Source organism: Heterodontus francisci, chromosome 10, assembly GCF_036365525.1.
Source record: "Heterodontus francisci isolate sHetFra1 chromosome 10, sHetFra1.hap1, whole genome shotgun sequence".
In the NCBI taxonomy this organism is placed as follows: domain Eukaryota; kingdom Metazoa; phylum Chordata; class Chondrichthyes; order Heterodontiformes; family Heterodontidae; genus Heterodontus; species Heterodontus francisci.
This window is the reverse complement of record NC_090380.1, coordinates 74,322,221-74,342,418: the sequence shown is the minus strand read 5'-3', so window position 1 is coordinate 74,342,418 and position 20,198 is coordinate 74,322,221. Positions and strand designations below refer to the sequence as shown.

Here is a 20,198-nt window from a genome sequence, read left to right as displayed (position 1 = left end):
TGAGTGGACTTTGAATCAGAGGACTGTTCGTCAGGGAGCATAATTCTGAAAGAACTTTATTGTTATAATATTTTTAAATATTGTTATATCTTAGTAGTGTTTAAGATTTTAATTTTTTCTAATAAACTGTTAATTTGTTGAAATCTAAAGACACCTGGTTTGATTTGCCTCATTCAGGGGTTACTAGATTGGTTCAATTTGGCTGTGGCTTTCTTTGATTTGGGAAAACTTAAAGATATATGTTATGCGACCTGTGGAGTGTGTTGCTCCCACCGCAATCAGAATCATATATTTTGACTGGGAGCTTTGTCTTAGGCCGTCGTGCCATAACAATAGTTCAAAAAAAGTGACTGATCATGTGGTGTTGAATTAATGAAATGAAGCAATGAGTCTCTGCTTTGAAAAATTTACTGAATAATTCAAATCTCTTTTCAAATAAATGATAGCAGATACATATTGTTTTATTCAATGGTTCACTTCAACAATAATAAGCAGACAAGATAGAAAGTAATCTAATGTTTCGATTGTAATTAGGTTTCAGAAAGGCAATAATCAGCCAAGTTATATGATTTTTTTTTCCTTCATCAATGTGATGGAAATTTCTTGCTAATTATTTTCCATTGCAGGTACCTCGCGTAAGAATTGGGCAGTCGCAGATCAACTATTGCACAAACAGATGTAAAGCAAAACTTATTTTACTTTTGCATTATAATGTATAAACCAAAACTCTGAAGAGCATCCCCTAGAGCAACATTGTGATTTTCCAATTTCTTACACCAATTATTTTTATGACCTTTTATAGTCAATTTTAATGTTAGTCTTTGCTAATTTTGTGGTGGTTTGTGCTGTGTACCCATCTTCACAAGGAACTGGTTCAAGAATGGCTAATTTTATCTACCATTCAATCCTTACAGCTGTAAATATGAAGCTTATCATCCTATCAGTGTATGTTGATTCAAACTCTGGAACTGAAAGGAGAGTGTGTTAACTCTGTCGGCAGCTAGCTTTTCGCAATTTCATTACAGGTGAAGATTTTGCAAAGCATACAGCATACAACTGTGTAGGAGGTTCAATGAACTAATATTATTATTGATACCATGTAGTCTGTATTTTATTGAGTGTTTGTGAACTGTTACTTTCTGAACTGAAGTTGGAATTTTTGTGAATGTGCACTTACTCACTGACAAGGATTTGGTGGTATTAAGTCAGTTGTGTTAACATAACTGGAAGAAATCATAAAGGAAGGAATTAGGTGGAAGCAACTATCAGACTTTCAGCAGACAGTTCACTGTCACATTCCACATATATGACAGTACGTTGCTTTCATTGATCTCACCAAAGCCTTTAACCTCGTCAGCAGACGTGGTCTCTTCAGACTACTAGAAAAGATCGGATGTCCACCAAAGCTACTAAGTATCATTACCTCATTCCATGACAATATGAAAGGCACAATTCAGCATAGCGGTGCCTCATCAGACCCCTTTCCTATCCTGAGTGGCATGAAACAGGGCTGTGTTCTCACACCTACACTGTTTGGGATTTTCTTCTTCCTGCTGCTCTCACATGCGTTCAAGTGTTCAGAAGAAAGAATTTTCCTCCACACAAGATCAGGTGGCAGGTTGTTCAACCTTGCCCATCTATCAGCGAAGACCAAAGTACGGAAAGTCTTCATCAGGGAACTCCTCTTTGCTGATGATGCTGCATTAACATCTCACACTGAAGAGTGTCTGCAGAGACTCATCGACAGGATTGCGGCTGCCTGCAACGAATTTGGCCTAAACATCAGCCTCAGGAAAACAAACATCATGGGACAGGACGTCAGAAATGCTCCATCCATCGGCGACCATGCTCTGGAAGTGGTTCAAGAGTTCACCTATCTAGGCTCAACTAGCACCAGTAACCTGTCTCTCGATGCAGAATTCAACAAGCGCGTGGGAAAGGCTTCCACTGCTATGTCCAGACTGGCCAAGAGAGTGTGGGAAAATGGCACACTGACACGGAACACAAAAGTCCGAGTGTATCAAGCCTGTGTCCTCAGTACCTTGCTCTACGGCAGCGAGTCCTGGACAACGTATGTCAGCCAAGAGCGACGTCTCAATTCATTCCATCTTCGCTGCCTCCGGAGAATCCTTGGCATCAGGTGGCAGAACCGTATCTCCAACACAGAAGTCCTCGAGGTGGCCAACATCCCCAGCACAGACACCCTATTGAGCCAGCGGCGCTTGAGATGGCTTGGCCATGTGAGCTGCATGGAAGATGGCAGGATCTCCAAGGGCACATTGTACAGCGAGCCCGTCACTGGTATCAGACCCATCAGTCGTCCATGTCTCCACTTTAAAGATGTCTGCAAATGCGACATGAAGTCCTGTGACATTGATCACAAGTCGTGGGAGTCAGTTGCCAGTGATTGCCAGAGCTGGCGGGCAGCCATAAAGGTGGGGCTAAAGTGTGGCAAGTCGAAGAGACTTAGCAGTTGGCAGGAAAAAAGACAGAAGCGCAAGGGGAGAGTTAACTTCGTAACAGCCCTGACAACCAATTTTATCTGCAGCACCGGTGGAAGAGTCTGTCACTCTAGAATTGGCCTTTATAGCCACTCCAGGCACTGCTTCACAAACCACTGACCACCTCCAGGCGCTTACCCATTGTCTCTCGAGACAAGGAGGCCAAAGAAGAAGATATATAAAATTGTATATCTATAAACCCATTCATATAACAGAACATATGTGAGAACAAGCGGTCCAGAACCTTCTGTGGCATGAGTTTTCAATGAAAACTTGGTTTTATGAAATTTCTTTTGGAGAGTTTAAAATCGTTAGTCACTTTGATTCTAATTTTTCTGTTTTTAACCCAATCTGAAGCATTATTTCTTTCCATTTTGAAAGAATTTTTAAGTCTAATAAGATTCAGCAGCAGACGGCTTAGATTTGGAGCCACACCTAACGGTTTTGGATTGAAGGGCTTTTTCATTACTGACAAGAAATAGGCTGAAAAATAACTGCAGGCAGCATCAACAGAATGGAAACCTACTGAATCGAAGAAACATTAAGATAATATCGCACAGGCCTTATCCCATTCACCTTGGCTAAATATTTCCCAAAAGAGAAAAAAAATCATCTATATGGATAAAATTGTAGCAGGCCTTGATTTTGAGAAACTGGATTTCATGAACACTTGCAAGAGGTATGTAAATTGGAATGATGGAGAATTGCGGAATCTCCCATTGCTTCCAAAGATAATTTTCAAAAAAATTTTAATCCTCTGTATATAAAGAATAAATAAACCACTAGAATGCCTGGTGATACTAATACAGTTTCATGCCTCAACTGCTTGAGTTGAAGAGGTTTTTTTCCAATCAAGTGCCATTTATTATTTAGAGAAAAAGCTAAAAAGTGTTGTGAAAACCATCTCTGTACACTCTCTTGTATTATGTATTTTAGATTTCTACGGATAGTTGATTTCTCTGACATCCCAAGGGAGCTGTGAAAATGAATTAGTAACAGATCCAGCTTGGCTCCAGTTGCCAATAATGATCCAAATAAAGGGTGATTGAGATTTAGCACGGTGTTCTGTGATGTGGAACGCTACTTGGGCATCGCTGTCTACATGTTTTGCCCATTTAGAAAAGATGGAACCATTTCCAACACATATCTCTGATTCCTTTTAACCATTTTTACTTATTCAAATAATAAGCTTTACCTCAAAATTCGACTTGGAAATCAAGAATTCTCCGCTAATAGGAATTCAGACAGTTTATATGATGGAATCAACTTTATGATACACCCCATGAAGTATTCTCCCACTTAGACAATGGCCACACTATTAACAAGGAGGCAGGATGAGTGTAGTGACAGGCAAAGGAATTGGCAAGGTTGGAAAAGTGAAGGCCCTACTGATCTTAACAGTACAACCTCAATTAACTAAATCTATGCAGGGTCCCACCCGAAACACAGCCAGATTGACAGCCTGGTGAGGGGGAGGAGGTAGAAGGCTTCAGCACAACTGCAAGAGGGGAGGTCCGTGCACGATTGGATAAAGGCTAGGCCTCAGGAGGACAAAGGCTTCCTTGTGAGGCCTGGGAGCCCACAAGGAATTTAAAACAATGTTGTAAATCTTACTTCTGTCTCTTGTGGACAGACAGCACAGATTGCCCCCATGATAAGGTTAAAAATACGTTGCAGCACCAATGACATCATCTTCTGAATCTCAAGTAGGCCCCCACCTTTAGCGGAAGCCTTGTCCAGGGCCTGAATCGGCGCAGTAAATATTATGGCTCCTAAGAATCTGGCAGGTTGGGGTTGGATTGCATGATTCCAATATTTTAACAACTGCTGCCACCCTCTCCCGTGCATTGAGGTGGGGTTAACATTGGAGCCAATGGCAGTGTGGAAGAATAACCTGATCTGTGCACTCTCATACAATGCGAGGAAACAGATCACGAAATTCCTCGGAACTCCTCCTATTCTCCTGCATTTATTCACTTTAAGTACAGTGCAAACTAATACCAGTGGAACCAGAGCAAATCAGAGAAATTTCCCAGCCCTTGTATTTATTGTAATCTAACAGCACTGTGGGTGTACCTACCCCAAATGGACTGCAGCGGTTCAAGAAGGCAGCTCACCACCACCTTCTCAAGGGCAATTAGGGATGGGCAATAAATGCTGGCCTGGCCAGCGTCGCCCACATCCCATGAATGACTTTTTAAAAAGTTCCCACCAAATCTGCTTAACATATTGACTGACTCAAAAAAGACTTGAAAAATATGGAATTATTATTGAAACAGAATGGTTCCAATTTAGCTCTGTGGTCAGGCAAAAATGGTTCTATATTTGGATCTGAAATTTTCAATTACACCACTACCATAAGGAAGCATAGAAAGTAATGAGAGTGCTATAAATGGGCATGCCAGATGGAACTCCTAAATACTAGGAGCTAAGTAAGACTGATCCCAAAATGATTTTTTACTTGAGATCTTTGAGGCTGTCAGAGAGTCGATTTCTATTCGGTGTAGTTAATTAGAGCTTTGTGTTGCTACAAGTGGTTTCTACTTCGCAGTAACATGAAGCTGGCAGTCAGAAGTCTTTAACACACTTCCACCCAAGGAGTGAAACCTCTGGCTGGTGAGGGTTTTAGCCCAGAATTCAAAGTTACAAAGGCCATGTAACTCCAAAATCCTGGACTTATGTGGGGGTGAGGTGGGCGGTTATTTTGGCCAAAGTGTGATAATGGTCCCTAAATGGGCACACCTGTTTGAAAGTTCAGATTTAGCACACAATTTTGGTCCTAATTGCTGATTAGCATAATTTGAACTTGCCTGGAGGTGCTAAAGCAGACCCTAGCAGGATTAGTACTCAAATGCTGATTAGACACTTTTTTGCCGAGATGTACATGTGGGCTCCATATACCCACTTCCACTGAAGCTATGGATTTCTCTAGCGGCACGTTGCAGGATGGTTCAGGGACTGAGGCAGAGGGTACACAGTTTGTCGGATATAGCACTGGAGGTCCTGGTGGAGGAGGTCTACTGGAAGAGGGATGTTCTGTACCTGTATGGTGGAAGGAGGCCTCCTCAGCTTCCTGTTCATCTGTCCTGTAGCAACTGGTGCTGCTCTGCCTGCCCTCATGGCCTCCTCCCATTCCTCGTCCAGACCAAGGGGGATCCCTAGCAAGATGCCCAAGACCAAACATTCCCTTTCACCTGGGTGACTCATAAAAAGTGTCCAACAGAGTGGAGCAGTAGAGCACTTACTCTTTATCGGTGAAGTCTTTAGAAAACTTCTGGAATAAATTTTGCTCAAGTGTTGGTGAAGTCTTGACAAAGTGTCCCAGAAAGTCTGCCAAGGTGTTTCAGAGGTCTCTTCACAGCTCCAACAGCAATGACTATGAAATAGTGAGTATTCCTTTAAGTGGTGAGTGTCTCTTTAAGTGGAGCTTGAAATTGACATCACTGGCCTGCTTACTCCCAAACAGCCAGTGACTGTTAGAAGAGGAGATAGGAACAAGTACTAACCACTAAAATGCCATGCAGCCACTTTAATGAGCACTAGCAGGCATTTTACGTGACAATCAGCTAATTAACAAGTCTCTGGGAGGCCAGCCCTAGTGCTGGCTTCAACTCCTTTACCAAGGTGGTCCCTTCGGCTATACACAGACAAAATTGGTGTTTCAACTTAAAACCCCAGCTTAGCCATCTCTTTACCTCTTTAGTTTAGTTTTAATTATTTTTCACACATATGCTGACAACACCCAGCTCTACCATGCCACCACCTCTCTCAAGGCCTCCGCTATTGTTATATTATCAGACTGCTTATGCGACATCCAGTACTGGATGAGCAGAAATTTCCTCCAACTAAATATTGGAAAGACTGAATCCATTGTTTTCAGTCCCTGCTCCAAACTCCATTCCCTAGCTACTGACTCCATCCCTCTCCCTGCCAATAGTCTGAGATTAAACCCGCCTGTTCGCAATCTGGGTGTCATATTTAACACTGAGATGACTTTTTTTTTATTCGTTCATTTTTACCAAGTGACAGTAGCGAAGTGGTGATATGGGTCCAAGTCAGGATGGTGTGTGGCTTGGAGGCGAACTTGCAGATGGTGGTGTTCTCATACGTCTACTGCCCTTGTTCCCCTAGGTGGTAGATGTCGTGGATTTGTAAGGTGCTGTCGAAGGAGACTTGGTGAGTTGCTGCAGTACATATAGTAGGTGGCACACACGGCTGCCACTATGTGCCACTAGTGGAGGGAGTGAATGTTTAAAGTGTGGATAGGGTGTCGATGAAGCAGGCTGCTTTGTCCTGGATGGTGTCGAACTTCTTGATTGTTGTTGAAGTTGCACCCATCTAGGCAAGTGGAGAGTATTCCATCACACTCCTGACTTGTGCCTTGTAGATGGCGGACAGGCTTTGGGGAGTCAGGAGATAAGTTACTCACCACAGAACTCCCAGCTTCTGACCTGCTCTTGTAGTCACAGTATTTATATGGCTGGTCAAGTTTGGTTTCTGTCCATGGTTACCCCTAGCATGTTGATGGTGGGGGATTCAGTGATGGTGATGCTGTTGAATATCAAGGGGAGATGTTTAATTCTCTCACATTGGACCATATATTCATGCCATTACTAAGACTGCCTACTTCTACCTTGCAGTTAAACATAAGTTGTTGTCATTTTTGTTGTTTAGTGCCTACATATTGAGTGAAGATTCCCCCCCCCTCCCGCCCCCTCCACCCCACAATGTGTACATATTCAGGGCCTTGGAACTGGCTTATTAATTTCAGAGAAAATCAAATCTATAGGCTCTAGTATAATTTGGCTCAATGCGAATACTGTGAACTGAAGATGATCTGGTCACAGTGTGCAAGGTGCACTAGAGCAGTGCCCTTGATAGATCGCTTCAGCTATTACAATTATTTTTAAAGCAGTGTTATCATTTCTTATATAAAACCTGTTTAACATGGTTGCCTCTCCACTTGTTTTTGTTATTGTAATCCCCCATTGGACAATTTTCACAGCGGACACACTTTGTGTGCACAGGAAATTAAATCAAAATTTGTTCTTTACATTCCGCAGATTCTGGACTCCCTGACACATTCCCGGAGTCCCCTGTCCTAACTTCTGAAAAACAGTGCTGGATACTACCTAAAGGAAAACAATGTAATTGGTATTTTATTAATACGCAGCAACACAAATAATATGCCAGCAAGTTAATAATATTGCATAAATCTGATGATAAATGGATAGAAATGTAATGATCCTAATACAACATCTGATCGTTTCTTAATTGATTCCAGAGCATTTTCCTTATGCCGTTTCATCTCGCAGTTTATTCCACATATTGATCATTTCTTGGAGCTGATTTTAAGAGCCCCAACTTGATGTAAATAGAGCTATAGCAGCCTGAAAATGTCGTCAGGTTGTTTACTGCTACATTTATGTTGACAGTCCAGATGCTGCCATCTTGTGTAGGGTTCTGAGATGCGGGATTGAAATGCCTGCCTGTTTCAGGTGGAAGCCATTTGTAATATGCGAATCAGAGTTGTGTGAAGTTTTGCAACACATCGTGATTCTAATTGGATTTGTACCATGATCTGCATGGAATTACTGTTATGTTCTCTAATTTAGACCATGACAAAGCAGCCTGCCTATAATTTACACTCATGTAAATAAGTCTTTATGAGTAATGTGTGGCATTATAACAGATCAAGCAATTGATTTCTGTCCTATTTACATGGATAAGGAAATGAATACATTTAACACCACACTAATGTCATCAACACTTTTGCAGCCTTACAGTACTATCTGCTTCCAATGACAAAATCAACAGTGTTAATCAACCGAGACTTAAGAGTCTCCACTCAGCAAAGGCCACTTTTCATGGGTCTCCTGATCTGTTAGTGGTCCTTTGTCTCCTAAATATACAGGGCCAACGTGTTAGTGCCATCATGCAGAATTGTATCATTTTATTTTAATTGTTTGAGAATTTTCTTATTTATACCATCCTGTGCATGCTCCTGTAGGCCATTTGTAGATTCACTTGGAAAATGCAGAGCTAGTTTAGCCTGCACAGAATACTGAGTCTCTGTTTTCTAAATCAGACTCCAATAGGCCAATTGTAGAGTAGAGGCACAGATTAGATAGATAAGTAATAGCTAGATAGTTACATGATAGACAGACAGACAGACTAACTTGCATTTATATAAGTGCTTTGCATGACCTTAGGATGGCCACCCAACATAAGAAATAGGAGCAGCAGTAGACCAGAACAGCCCCTCAAGCCTGCTCCACCATTCAACACGATCCTGGCTAATCTTCTGCCTCAGCTCTACTTTCCTGTCCACTCCCCAAATCTCTTGATTCCCTGAGAGTTCAAAGATCTGTCTATATCAGCTTTAAATATATTCAACAATGGAGCATCCACAACCCTCTGGGGTAGACAATTCTAAAGATTCACAACTATCTGAGTGAAGAAATGTTTCCTCATCTCAGTCCTAAGTGATCAACCTCCTGAGAGTGTGCCCCCGTGTTTTAGATTCCCCAGCCAGGAGAAACAACCTCTCAGTATCTACGCTGTCAAGCCCTTTCAGATTCTGGTATGTTTCAATGAGATCACCTTTCATTCTTCTAAGCTCCCGAGAATATAGACCCAATTTACTAATCATAGAGCAACCATCTCGTCCCAGGAACCAATCAAATGAACCTTTGTTGTATCGCCTCCAAGGCAAGGATATCCTTTCTTAGATATGGAGAACAAAACTGTGCACAGTACTCCAGGTGCAGTCTCCCCAAAGCCCTGTACAATTGTAGCAAGACATCCTGATTCTCATACTCCAATCTCCTTGCAATAAAAGGGGCAGCACAGCCTCACAGCTCCAGCGACCTGGGTTCAATTCTGGGTACTGCCTGTGCGGAGTTTGCAAGTTCTCCCTGTGACAGCATGGGTTTTCGCCAGGTGCTCCGGTTTCCTCCCACAGCCAAAGACTTGCAGGTTGATAGGTAAATTGGCCATTATAAATTGCCCCTAGTATACGTAGGGGAATTGAGGGAAGGTGGGGATGTGGTAGGAATAAGGGATTAATGTAGGATTAGTATAAATGGGTGGTTGATGGGCAGCACAGACTCAGTGGGCCAAAGGGCCTGTTTCAGTGCTGTATCTCAAAATAAAATAAAAGGCCACCATGTCATTTGCCTTCCTAATTGCTTGCTGTACCAGCATACCAACTTTCGATGTTCACCCAAGTCTCTCTGAACATCAACATTTAGAAGTTTCATGCCTTTTAAAAAATATTCTGCTTTTCTATCCTTACTGCCAAAGTGAATAATTTCACACTTCCTCACAATATACTCCATCTTCCACCTTGCTGTCTACTCAATTAACCTGTCTATATCCCTTTACAGCTTCTTTGTGTCCTCCTCACTGCTTAGATTTCCACCTAGCTTTGTATTTTTAGCAAACTTGGATACATTATTCTCGGTCTCTTCCTCTAAGTCATGAATATTGATTGTGAATAGCTGAGACCCCAGGACTGATCCTTATGGCACTCCACTAGTTGCAGCCTGCCAATCATGAAAATGCTCTGTTTATCCCTACTCTCTGCTTCTTGTCCATTAACCAATCCTCCATCCATGCTCATATATGCAGTCCTGCCACATCCAGCTGTGAATGGTGGTGGACAATTAAACAATTAATCGGAGGAGGAGGGTCCACAAATATTCCCATCCTCAATGATCGAGGAGCCCAGCACAGCAGTGCAAAAGAGAAAATTGAAGCATTTGCAACCACGTTCAGCCAGAAGTGCCGAGTGGATGATCCACATTGACCTCCTCCTGCAGTCCCCAGCATGACAGATGCCAGTCTTCAGCCAATTTTATTCACTCCACATGATATCAAGAAATGGCTGAAGGCACTGGATACTGAAAAGTTTGAGGGCTCTGACAACATTCCGACAATAGTAAACATAGAAACATAGAAAATAGGAGCAGGGGGAGGCCATTCGGCCCTTTGAGTTTGCGCTGCCATTCATTATGATCATGGTTGATCATCCAACTCAGTAACCTGTTCCTGCTTTCCCCCCATATCCTTTGATCCCTTTCACCCCAAGAGCTATATCTAACGCCTTCTTGAAAACATACAATGTTTTGGCATTAACTGCTTTCTGTGGTAGCAAATTCCACAGGCTCAACACTCTCTGGGTGAAGACATTTCTCCTCATCTCAGTCCTGAAAGGTTTACCCCATATCCTTAGACTATGACCCCTGGTTCTGGACTCCCCCACCATCGGGAACATCCTTCCTGCATCTACCCTGTCAAGTCCTGTTAGAATTTTATAGGTTTCTATGAGATTCCCCCCTCACTCTTCTGAACTCCAGCGAATCCTAACCGACTCAATCTGTCCTCATATGTCAGTCCTGCCATCCCAGGAATCAGTCTGGTAAACCTTCGCTGCACTCCCTCTATAGCAAGAACATCCTTCCTCAGATAAGGAGACCAAAACTGCATACAATAGTCCAGGTGTGGCCTCACCAAGGCCCTGTATAATTGCAGCAAGACATCCCTGCTCCTGTACTCGAATCCTCTCACTATGAAGGTCAAAATACCATTTGCTATTTTTACTGCCTGTTGCACCTGCATGCTTACCTTCTGTGACTGGTGTACGAGAACACCCAGGTATCGTTGCTTATTCCCCTCTCTCAGCTTATAGTCATTCAGATAATAATCTGCCTTCCTGTTTTTGCTACCAAAGTGGATAACTTCACATTTATCCACATTACACTACATCTGCCATGCATTTGCCCACTCACTCAACTTGTCCAAATCACCCTGAAGCCTCTCTGCATCCTCCTCACAACTCATCCTCCCTCCCAGTTTTGTGTCAACTGCAAATTTGGAGATATTACATTTAGTTCCATCATCTAAATCATTAATATATATTGTGACTAGCTGGGGTCCTTGCACCGATCCCTGCGGTACCCCACTAGTCTCTGCCTGCCATTCAGAAAAAGACCCATTTATTCCTACTCTTTGTTTCCTGTCTGCCAACCAATTTTCTATCCATCGCAATACACTACCCCCAATCCCATGCGCTTTAATTTTACACACTACTCTCTTATGTGGGACTTTGTTGAAAGCCTTCTGAAAGTCCAAATAAACCACATCCACTGGCTCTCCCTCATCAACTCTACTAGTTACATCCTCGAAGAATTCTAGTAGATTTGTCAAGCATGATTTCCCTTTCATAAATCCATGCTGACTCTGTCTGATTCTACCACTGTTCTCTAAGTGCTCTGCTATAAAATCTTTGATAATGGACTCTAGAATTTTCCCACTACTGATATTAGGCTGACTGTTTTCTCTCTACCTCCCTTTTTAAATAGTGGGGTTACATTAGCTATCTTCCAATCTGTAGGAACTGTTCCAGAGTCGAAAGAGTCTTGAAAGGTGACCACCAATGCATCCACTATTTCTAGGGCCACTTCCTTAAGTACTCTGGGATGTAGGTTATCGGGCCCTGGGGATTTATCGGCTTTCAATCCCATCAATTTCCCCAACACCATTTCTCTACTAATACTGATTTCCTTCAGTTCCTCCCTCTCACTAAACCCTGTGTTCCCCAACATTTCTGGTATGTTATTTGTGTCCTCCTTTGTGAAGACAGAACCAAAGTATGCATTTAGTTGGTCAGCCATTTCTTTGTTCCCCATAATAAATTCCCCTGTTTCTGATTGTAAGGGACCTACATTTGTCTTTACCAATCTTTTTCTCTTCACATACCTATAGAAACTTTTAGTCAGTTTTTATGTTCCCCTCAAGCTTACTCTTATACTCTATTTTCCCCTTCTTAATCAATCCCTTGATCGTCCTTTGCTGAATTCTAAACTGCTCCCAATCATCAGGTCTATTGTTTTTCTGACGAATTTGTATGCCTCTACCTTAGATCTAATGCTATCTCTAATTTCCCTTGTAAGCCATGGTTTGGCTACCTTTCCCATTTTACTTTTGCGCCAGACATGAATAAACAATTGTTGCAGTTCATCGATGCACTCTTTGAATGTTTGCCATTGCCTATCTACCGTCATCCCTTTAAGTAATGTTTCCCAATCCATCATAGCCAACTTCGTAGTTTCCTTTATTGGCATTCAGGCCTTAGTCTCAGAATCAACTGTGTCACTCTCCATCTTGATGAAGAATTCTATCATAGTATGGTCGCTCATTCCCAAGTTGGTCTCGCACAACTAGATTGTCAATTATTCCTCTCTCATTACACAATACCCAGTCTAGGATGGCCTGTTCTCTAGTTGGTTCCTCAACGTATTGGTCCAGAAAACCATCCCATATACACTCCCTGAATTCCTCCTCTAATTTGATTGCCCAATCTATATGCAGATTAAGGTCACCCATAATTATAGATGTTCCTTTATCGCATGCGTCTCTAATTTCCTGTTTAATGCCATTCCCAACATCACCACTACAGTTTGGAGGTCTATATACAACCCCCACTAACGTTTTTTGCCCCTTAGTGTTTCTCAGTCCTACCCATACAGATTCCACATCGTCAGAGCTGAAGAGTTATGCTGCGGAACTAACTGTGCCCCTAGCCAAGCTGTTCCAGTATAATTAAAACATTAGCATCTATCCAACAATGTGGAAATTTGCCCAGGTATGTCCTGTCCGCAAAAAGCAGGACAAATCCAATCCGGCCAATTACCGGCCCATCAGTCTACTCTCGATTATCAGCAAAGTGATGGAAGGTGTCATCGACAGTGCTATCAAGCACCACTTAAATAGCAACAACCTGCTCATTGATGCACAGTTTGGGTTCCACCAGGGCCACTCAACTCCTGACCTTATTACAGCCTTGGTCCAAACATGGACATAGGAGCTGAACTCAAGAGGTGTGGTGAGAGTGATTGCCCTTGATATCAATGCAGCATTTGTGGTATCAAGGCACCAGAGTAAAATTGAAGCCAATGGGAATCAGGGGAAAACATAGGAAGATGGTGTGGTTGTTGGAAGCCAATTATCTCAGTCCCAAGACATTGCTGCAGAAGTTCATCAGGTTAGTGTTCTGGGCCCAACCACATCAGCTGCTTCATCAATGACCTTCCCTCCAAAATAAAGTCAGAAGTGGGGATGTTCCCTGGCGATTTCAGTATTCAGTTCTATTCGCAATTCCTCAGATAGTGAAGCAGTCCATGTACTCATGCAGCAAGACTTGGAGAACAGTCACACTCGGGATGATAAGTGGCAAGTAACATTTGCACCACTCAAGTGACAGGCAATGACCATCTTCAACAAGAGAGAATCTAATCACCTTTCCCTTGACATTCAGCAGCATTAACATCATTGACTCCCTCACCATCAACATCCTGGATTACCATTGACCAGAAACTGAACTGGAGCAGCCACATAAATACTGTGTCTACAAGAGCAATTCAGAGGCTGGAAATTCTGCAGTGAGTAACTCACCTCCCCAAAGCCTGGCCACAATCCAGAGTGTGATTGAATACTCCCCGCTTGCCTGGATGAGTGCAGCTCCAACAGCACTCAAGAATCTTGACACCATCCAGGACATTGTCATAGAGTTATTACGATACAGAAGAAGATCATTCAGTTCATCAAGTCCATGCCGGCTCTCTGTAGAGAAATCCAGTCAGTCCCATTGTCCCATTCTATCCTTGTAGCCCTGCAATGTAGCCCGTTTGATCGGCTTCCACCACACCACCTTAAACATTCACTCCTTCCACCACCAGCGTACAGTGACAGCAGTGTGTACCATACACAGGCACTGCAGCATCTCCTTCAAGGCTCCTTCAACACCACCTTCCAAACCTGTGACCTCTACCAGCTAGAAGGACAAGGGCAGCAGGTGCATGGGCCTACCATTACCTGCAGGTTCCCCTCCAAGCCACACACCATCCTGGCTTGGAAATAAATCGCCGTTCCTTCCCTTCACTGTCACTAGGTCAAAATCCTGGAATTCCCTCCCAGCAACACTGTGGTTGTACCTACACCACCTGTACAGTGGTTCAAGAAGGCGGTTCACCATCACTTTCTCAAGGGCAAATAGAGATAGGTAATAAATGCTGAACTTGCCAGTGACACTCACATCTTATGAACAAAAAAAAAAGAGCATCATCCGATGGTGCTTTATGTGATCTGGTCAATGAATGGCCAAATCAGTTATCCTCCATTATCTATTCAAGTCTGCTTCCCTTAGATTTAAGGGGGTGACGAAGAAGGCAGTACTGGGGGAATGGCCAGTGTGAGAGGGAGGAGTGGTTTTAGTGCTAACTAAGGCTTCAAAGGTGGAGGTGAGGGTGCTGTTAGGCAAATCAGTGGCTGCAGAAATATTGTCATAGAGTTATACAGCACAGAAACAGGCCCTTCAGCCCATCGTGTCTGTGCTGGACACAGTGGTAACTGGAGGGCCAAAGGCTAGACAGTTTTGTTTTCGAAAGTGCAATTGTAAGTGAATTGGGTGACAGTTTTCTCAGGGTGGGCACAGAAGGAAGTAAGTTGGGTAAGTAAGGAGGTGTTGGGTGTCTTGCAAAGCATTAAGGTAGATAAGTCCCCAGGGCCTGATGGGATCTACCCCAGAATACTGAGGGAGGCAAGGGAGGAAATTGCTGGGGCCTTGACAGAAATCTTTGCATCCTCATTGGCTACAGGTGAGGTCCCAGAGGACCGGAGAATAGCCAATGTTGTTCCTTTGTTTAAGAAGGGTGGCAAGGATAATCCAGGAAATTATAGGCCGGTGAGCCTTACGTCAGTGGTAGGGAAACTATTAGAGAGGATTATTCAGGACAGGATTTACTCCCATTTGGAAACAAACGAACTTATTAGCGAGAGACAGCATGGTTTTGTGAAGGGGAGGTCGTGTCTTACTAATTTGATTGAGTTTTTTGAGGAAATGACGAAGATGATTGATGAAGGAAGGGCAGTGGATGTTATCTATATGGACTTTAGTAAAGCCTTTGACAAGGTCCCGCATGGCAGACTGGTACAAAAGGTGAAGTCACACAGGATCAGAGGTGAGCTGGCAAGATGGATACAGAACTGGCTTGGTCATAGAAGACAAAGGGTAGCAGTGGATGGGTGCTTTTCTGAATGGAGGGATGTGACTAGTGGTGTTCCGCAGGGATCAGTGCTGGGACCTTTGCTGTTTGTAGTATATATAAATGATTTGGAGGAAAATGTAGTTGGTCTGATTAGTAAGTTTGCGGATGACACAAAGGTTGGTGGAGTTGCGGATAATGATGAGGATTGTCAGAGGATACAGCAGGATATAGATCGGTTGGAGACTTGGGCGGAGAAATAGCAGATGGAGTTGAATCCGGATAAATGTGAGGTAATGCATTTTGGAAGGTCTAATGCAAGTGGGAGGTATACAGTAAATGGCAGAACCCTTAGGAGTATTGACAGGCAGAGAGATCTGGGCGTACAGGTCCACAGGTCACTGAAAGTGGCAACGCAGGTGGATAAGGTAGTCAAGAAGGCATACGGCATGATTGCCTTCATCGGTCGGGGCACAGAGTATAAAAATTGGCAAGTCATGTTGCAGCTGTACAGAACCTTAGTTAGGCCGCACTTAGAATATTGCGTGCAATTCTGGTCGCCACACTACCAGAAGGACGTGGAGGCTTTGGAGAGGGTACAGAGGAGGTTTACCAGGATGTTGCCTGGTCTGGAGGGCATTAGCTATGAGGAGAGGTTGGAAAAACTCGGATTGTTTTCACTGGAACAACAGAGGTGGAGGGGCGACATGATAGAGGTTTACAAAGTTATGAGCGGCATGGACAGAGTGGATAGTCAGAAGCTTTTTCCCAGGGTGGAAGAGTCAGTTACTAGGGGACATAGGTTTAAGGTGCGAGGGGCAAAGTTTAGAGGGGATGTGCGAGGCAAGTTTTTTACACGGAGGGTGGTGAGTGCCTGGAACTTGCTGCCAGGGGAGGTGGTGGAAGCAGATACGATAGTGACGTTTAAGAGACATCTTGACAAATACATGAATAGGAAGGGAATAGGAAGGGAATAGAGGGATATGGGTCCCAGAAGTGCAGAAGGTGTTAGTTTAGGCAGGCATCAAGATTGGCGCAGGCTTGGAGGGCCGAATGGCCTGTTCCTGTGCTGTACTGTTCTTTGTTCTAAGGTTGGGACAGGGAAGTGGAATGTGGGTGGAGAGTGATACAAAGAAGTGATCAGAGATGGCCTTATCTGTGATAGATACGATGGGGATAGCAAGGCCACATTAGATGGCAAGGTCAAGTGGGTGAATATTTGTTGGGGAGTTTATGTGGCATGAGAGATTAAGGAAGAATAAGAGGACAGATAACTCATGATAAGTTTAGATGGAGGTTGAAATCACTAAGGATGAGAAGTCGCTCGGTGCAAAGGCTGAGTGAGGATAGCAGTGAAGATATCTTGGTGAGAATTGTTGCTTTAAATTAATCAGAATGTATTACTTCTCATGAGGGGTGTGGAGGGGAGGGGGGAATGGTTACTGGGCATTTGCCCCCATGGGCAGCATGCCTATGCAATGCACCTGTTCCAAAATATATTCCCAATTAGGTACTTTTAGCATTTGGATTTCTCTTTCAGGACTTCAGTGTACTTTTGCTTGTCTTTCCTCCATTGTAAATGAAGCTTTCTAGATTGACATATCTGTATAACTCTGATCCGTCAACTCTGAATAATACTGAAAGGGTAATGATCTCCAATTGATACCTGTAGTATAATGGCACATAAGCGAGCATAACATGCCAGGCTATTTAAAACTGGTCTGACTTAAATACAGTGAGAAAGAGAAAAGGAAGAAACTAGGAAAATAACACTTAATGTGAACTTAATGTTAATCTCTACTGGCCAACTGTAATTTTTTCTACATCTGACTGAAATGGATTTAGTCTTTTTATGCTATGTGAACATAATCAAAGCATAATTGTAATTTTTAAATTGCTTCCACTGCTGTTAAAACAAATGGAGAATTCCCTCCTGCATAATGAATGTCTGATCAGATGAGTGTTGTGAAATTAAACTCAAATATATGTTTTATTTTTGTTCAATAAAAAAATTGTATAGCCCTGGAAGGATTATTTGCAATAACAACATGTGAATGTTTAATGCTTTGTGACATTCCTCTCTCTTATATTTTAACAGAGGTTTGAATGTGTTTATTTTAAATCCTTTAATAGTGGACAGAGGAATATTGCACAATTGCACCAAATGTTCATGTGGTCACATTAACTTAAATACCCAATGCTAAAAAAAGTATAAATCCAGATAGTCCCACAATCCACTGACGATTCATTTTAACAGCAAAAAGAGAAAGTGGAATCAATGGTTTTTAAAAGAGTCCCAGACAAATTCTAATGTACACAGAGGATACTGAATGCTGTAATATGGTTTGAATTTCTATGAGTCTGTCACATGCCGTACTTACACTTCCAATATACATAGTTTATAGCTCCCTTGTTTGTAGAGAAACTACATAAAACATCCACTGCATAACATGCTCCTCAGTCAAACATCTTCTTGGCATGGCTCCTACAAACCTCATAGATGGGATCTGCTATATTATTTTTGGATGCCTTTCAGACCTCTTACTGCAGTCCCATTAAATCCTTATTTCAAAAATCAAATGGTAAAAAGGAGTTGTGATCTAATCTTTAAATGCTGATGACTTCATCAGGGAAACAATTTGGAGGAAAGATTAAACTCAACTATATAAGGGAGTTGCAATTGAAATCATGAAATTCGATAAGGCCCAAAAACGAGCGCAGGGATTGCAATGCGCGATTAATCCACGCCTGCTTCCGATGCTGCCTGCTCATTTACATGATGGCAGTGTGCAGCCAATGCAAAGTGCACAACTGAGTGGCTGCATGCTTGAGCAGAGGGCACTAGCACGGGTTCAAACTAGCCTGCACTACATAAAGCCAACCTGCACCTCTTAAAGTGGAGGTACATTTTGACTGGCACAGGTGAGTTTCCCCTGATAAAGAGAAGAGAATGGCACAATATGGAGGAGACCATTCTCCGAGATTCTCCAACACAGCATTGGAGGTCTTAGTGCAGGAAGTGGACTTTATATATCCCTGTTGGTCTCACTCAGCTCTCGCCCCTGGTCTCGGGCCTCCTCTGCTGCTACTCTATTTATGTCTTTCGGTCTCACTCAGCTCTCGTTCCTGGCATTTTGGCAGAAGGGAAGAGAAAAGCAATATAAACTCAATGGCACAGTTCTAAAGAGTGCGCAGGGACAGAGGGACCTGGGGGTTCATGTGCATCGATCTTTGAAAACAGCACAACATATTGAGACAGTAATTAGCAAAGCATATGAGGTCATGGGCTTCATAAATAAAGTTACTGAATACAAAAGCAGGAAAGTTATGCTGAACATTTATAAAGCTCTGGTTAGCCACAACTAGAGTATTGCATCCAGTGCTGGTCACTGCACTTTAGAAAGGATGTGAGGGTCCTTGAGAGGGTGCAGAGGAGATTTATCAGAATGGTTTCAGGGATGGGGGATTTTAACTACAAGGTTAGGTTGGAAAAGCTGGGGTTATTCTCCTTGCAGCAAAAGGAGATTAGGGGGAGATTTGATAGAGCTGTACAAGATAATGACAGGTTTAGATAAGGTAGACAAAGAAAAGCTGTTCCTATTAGCTGATGGTACAAGGAGTAGGGGAGACAGATTTAAGGTTTTGAGCAAAAGAAGCAGGGGAGATATGAGGAAGAACTTTTTTACACAGCAAGTGGTAATGACCTGGAACTCACTGTTTACGAGGGTGGTGGAAGCAGAGATGATCAATGATTTCAAAAGGAAATTGGATGGGCACTTAAATAAACCTGCAGGGCTATGGGGATAGAGCGGGGGAATAGGACTGACAGGATTGCTCTACAGCAGAGAACCACCATTTACAAGATGGGCTGAATGCCCTTCTTCTGTATCTTAATGACTCTAGGAGAGAGGTCCTCTATACACGGGGGCCCAGGATGCCCTCCAGACAGACATTGCAAAAGCAGTGGGAGCAGATAACTGTCACCATCAATGTCAGCCATCTAGCCTCGAGGAACTGGGAGTAGTGCTAAGAGACGTTCATTGACATCACATGAGTGTTAAGAAATGGGAAAGGTAAGAGGTCAGTTGTGGGGGTAGTTTATAAGCCCCTGAACAGTTGTTACACTGCAGGACAGAGTGTACAGGAAGAAATAAATGGGGCGTGTAAGAAAGGTACCACAATAATCATGGGTGACTTTAATTTACATGTAGATTGGGTGAATCAGATTGGCAAAGGTAGCCTGGAAAATGAGTTCATAGAGTGTATTTGAGACAATTTCTTAGAACAGTACATTCTAGACCCAACCAGAGAGCAGGCTATTTTAGACCTGGTAATGCGCAATGAGACAGGATTAATCAATGACCTCAAGGTAAAGGAGACTCTGGGTGACAGTGATCATAACATGATAGACTTTCACTTTCAGTTTGACGGGGAAAAGTCTGGGTCTAAAACTAGTGTTTTAAACCTAAATAAAAGTAATTAAAGGGTATGAAGGCAGATTGTGAGTGAACTGTGATTGTGAGTGAATTGTAAAGTGAACTGGGAAACTAGGTTAAAAGGTAGGACAGTAGAGATGTAGTGGTAGACTTTTAAGGAGATATTTAATGACTATCAGCAAAGATTTATCCCAGTGAGAAAGAAAGACTCTTTG

At 42.8% G+C, this 20,198-nt stretch overlaps 1 long non-coding RNA gene across 1 annotated transcript in view; it reads right to left on the bottom strand.

Moving 5' to 3' along the window:
- Positions 1-448: 448 nt before the first annotated feature.
- The window catches only part of LOC137374536 (uncharacterized), a 39,005-nt gene continuing 19,255 nt past the window's right edge, over positions 449-20,198 (bottom strand). The window contains exon 3 of the long non-coding RNA XR_010975842.1: positions 449-7,052. This is a non-coding gene — a long non-coding RNA (uncharacterized lncRNA). The remainder of the gene's footprint in view (positions 7,053-20,198) is intronic.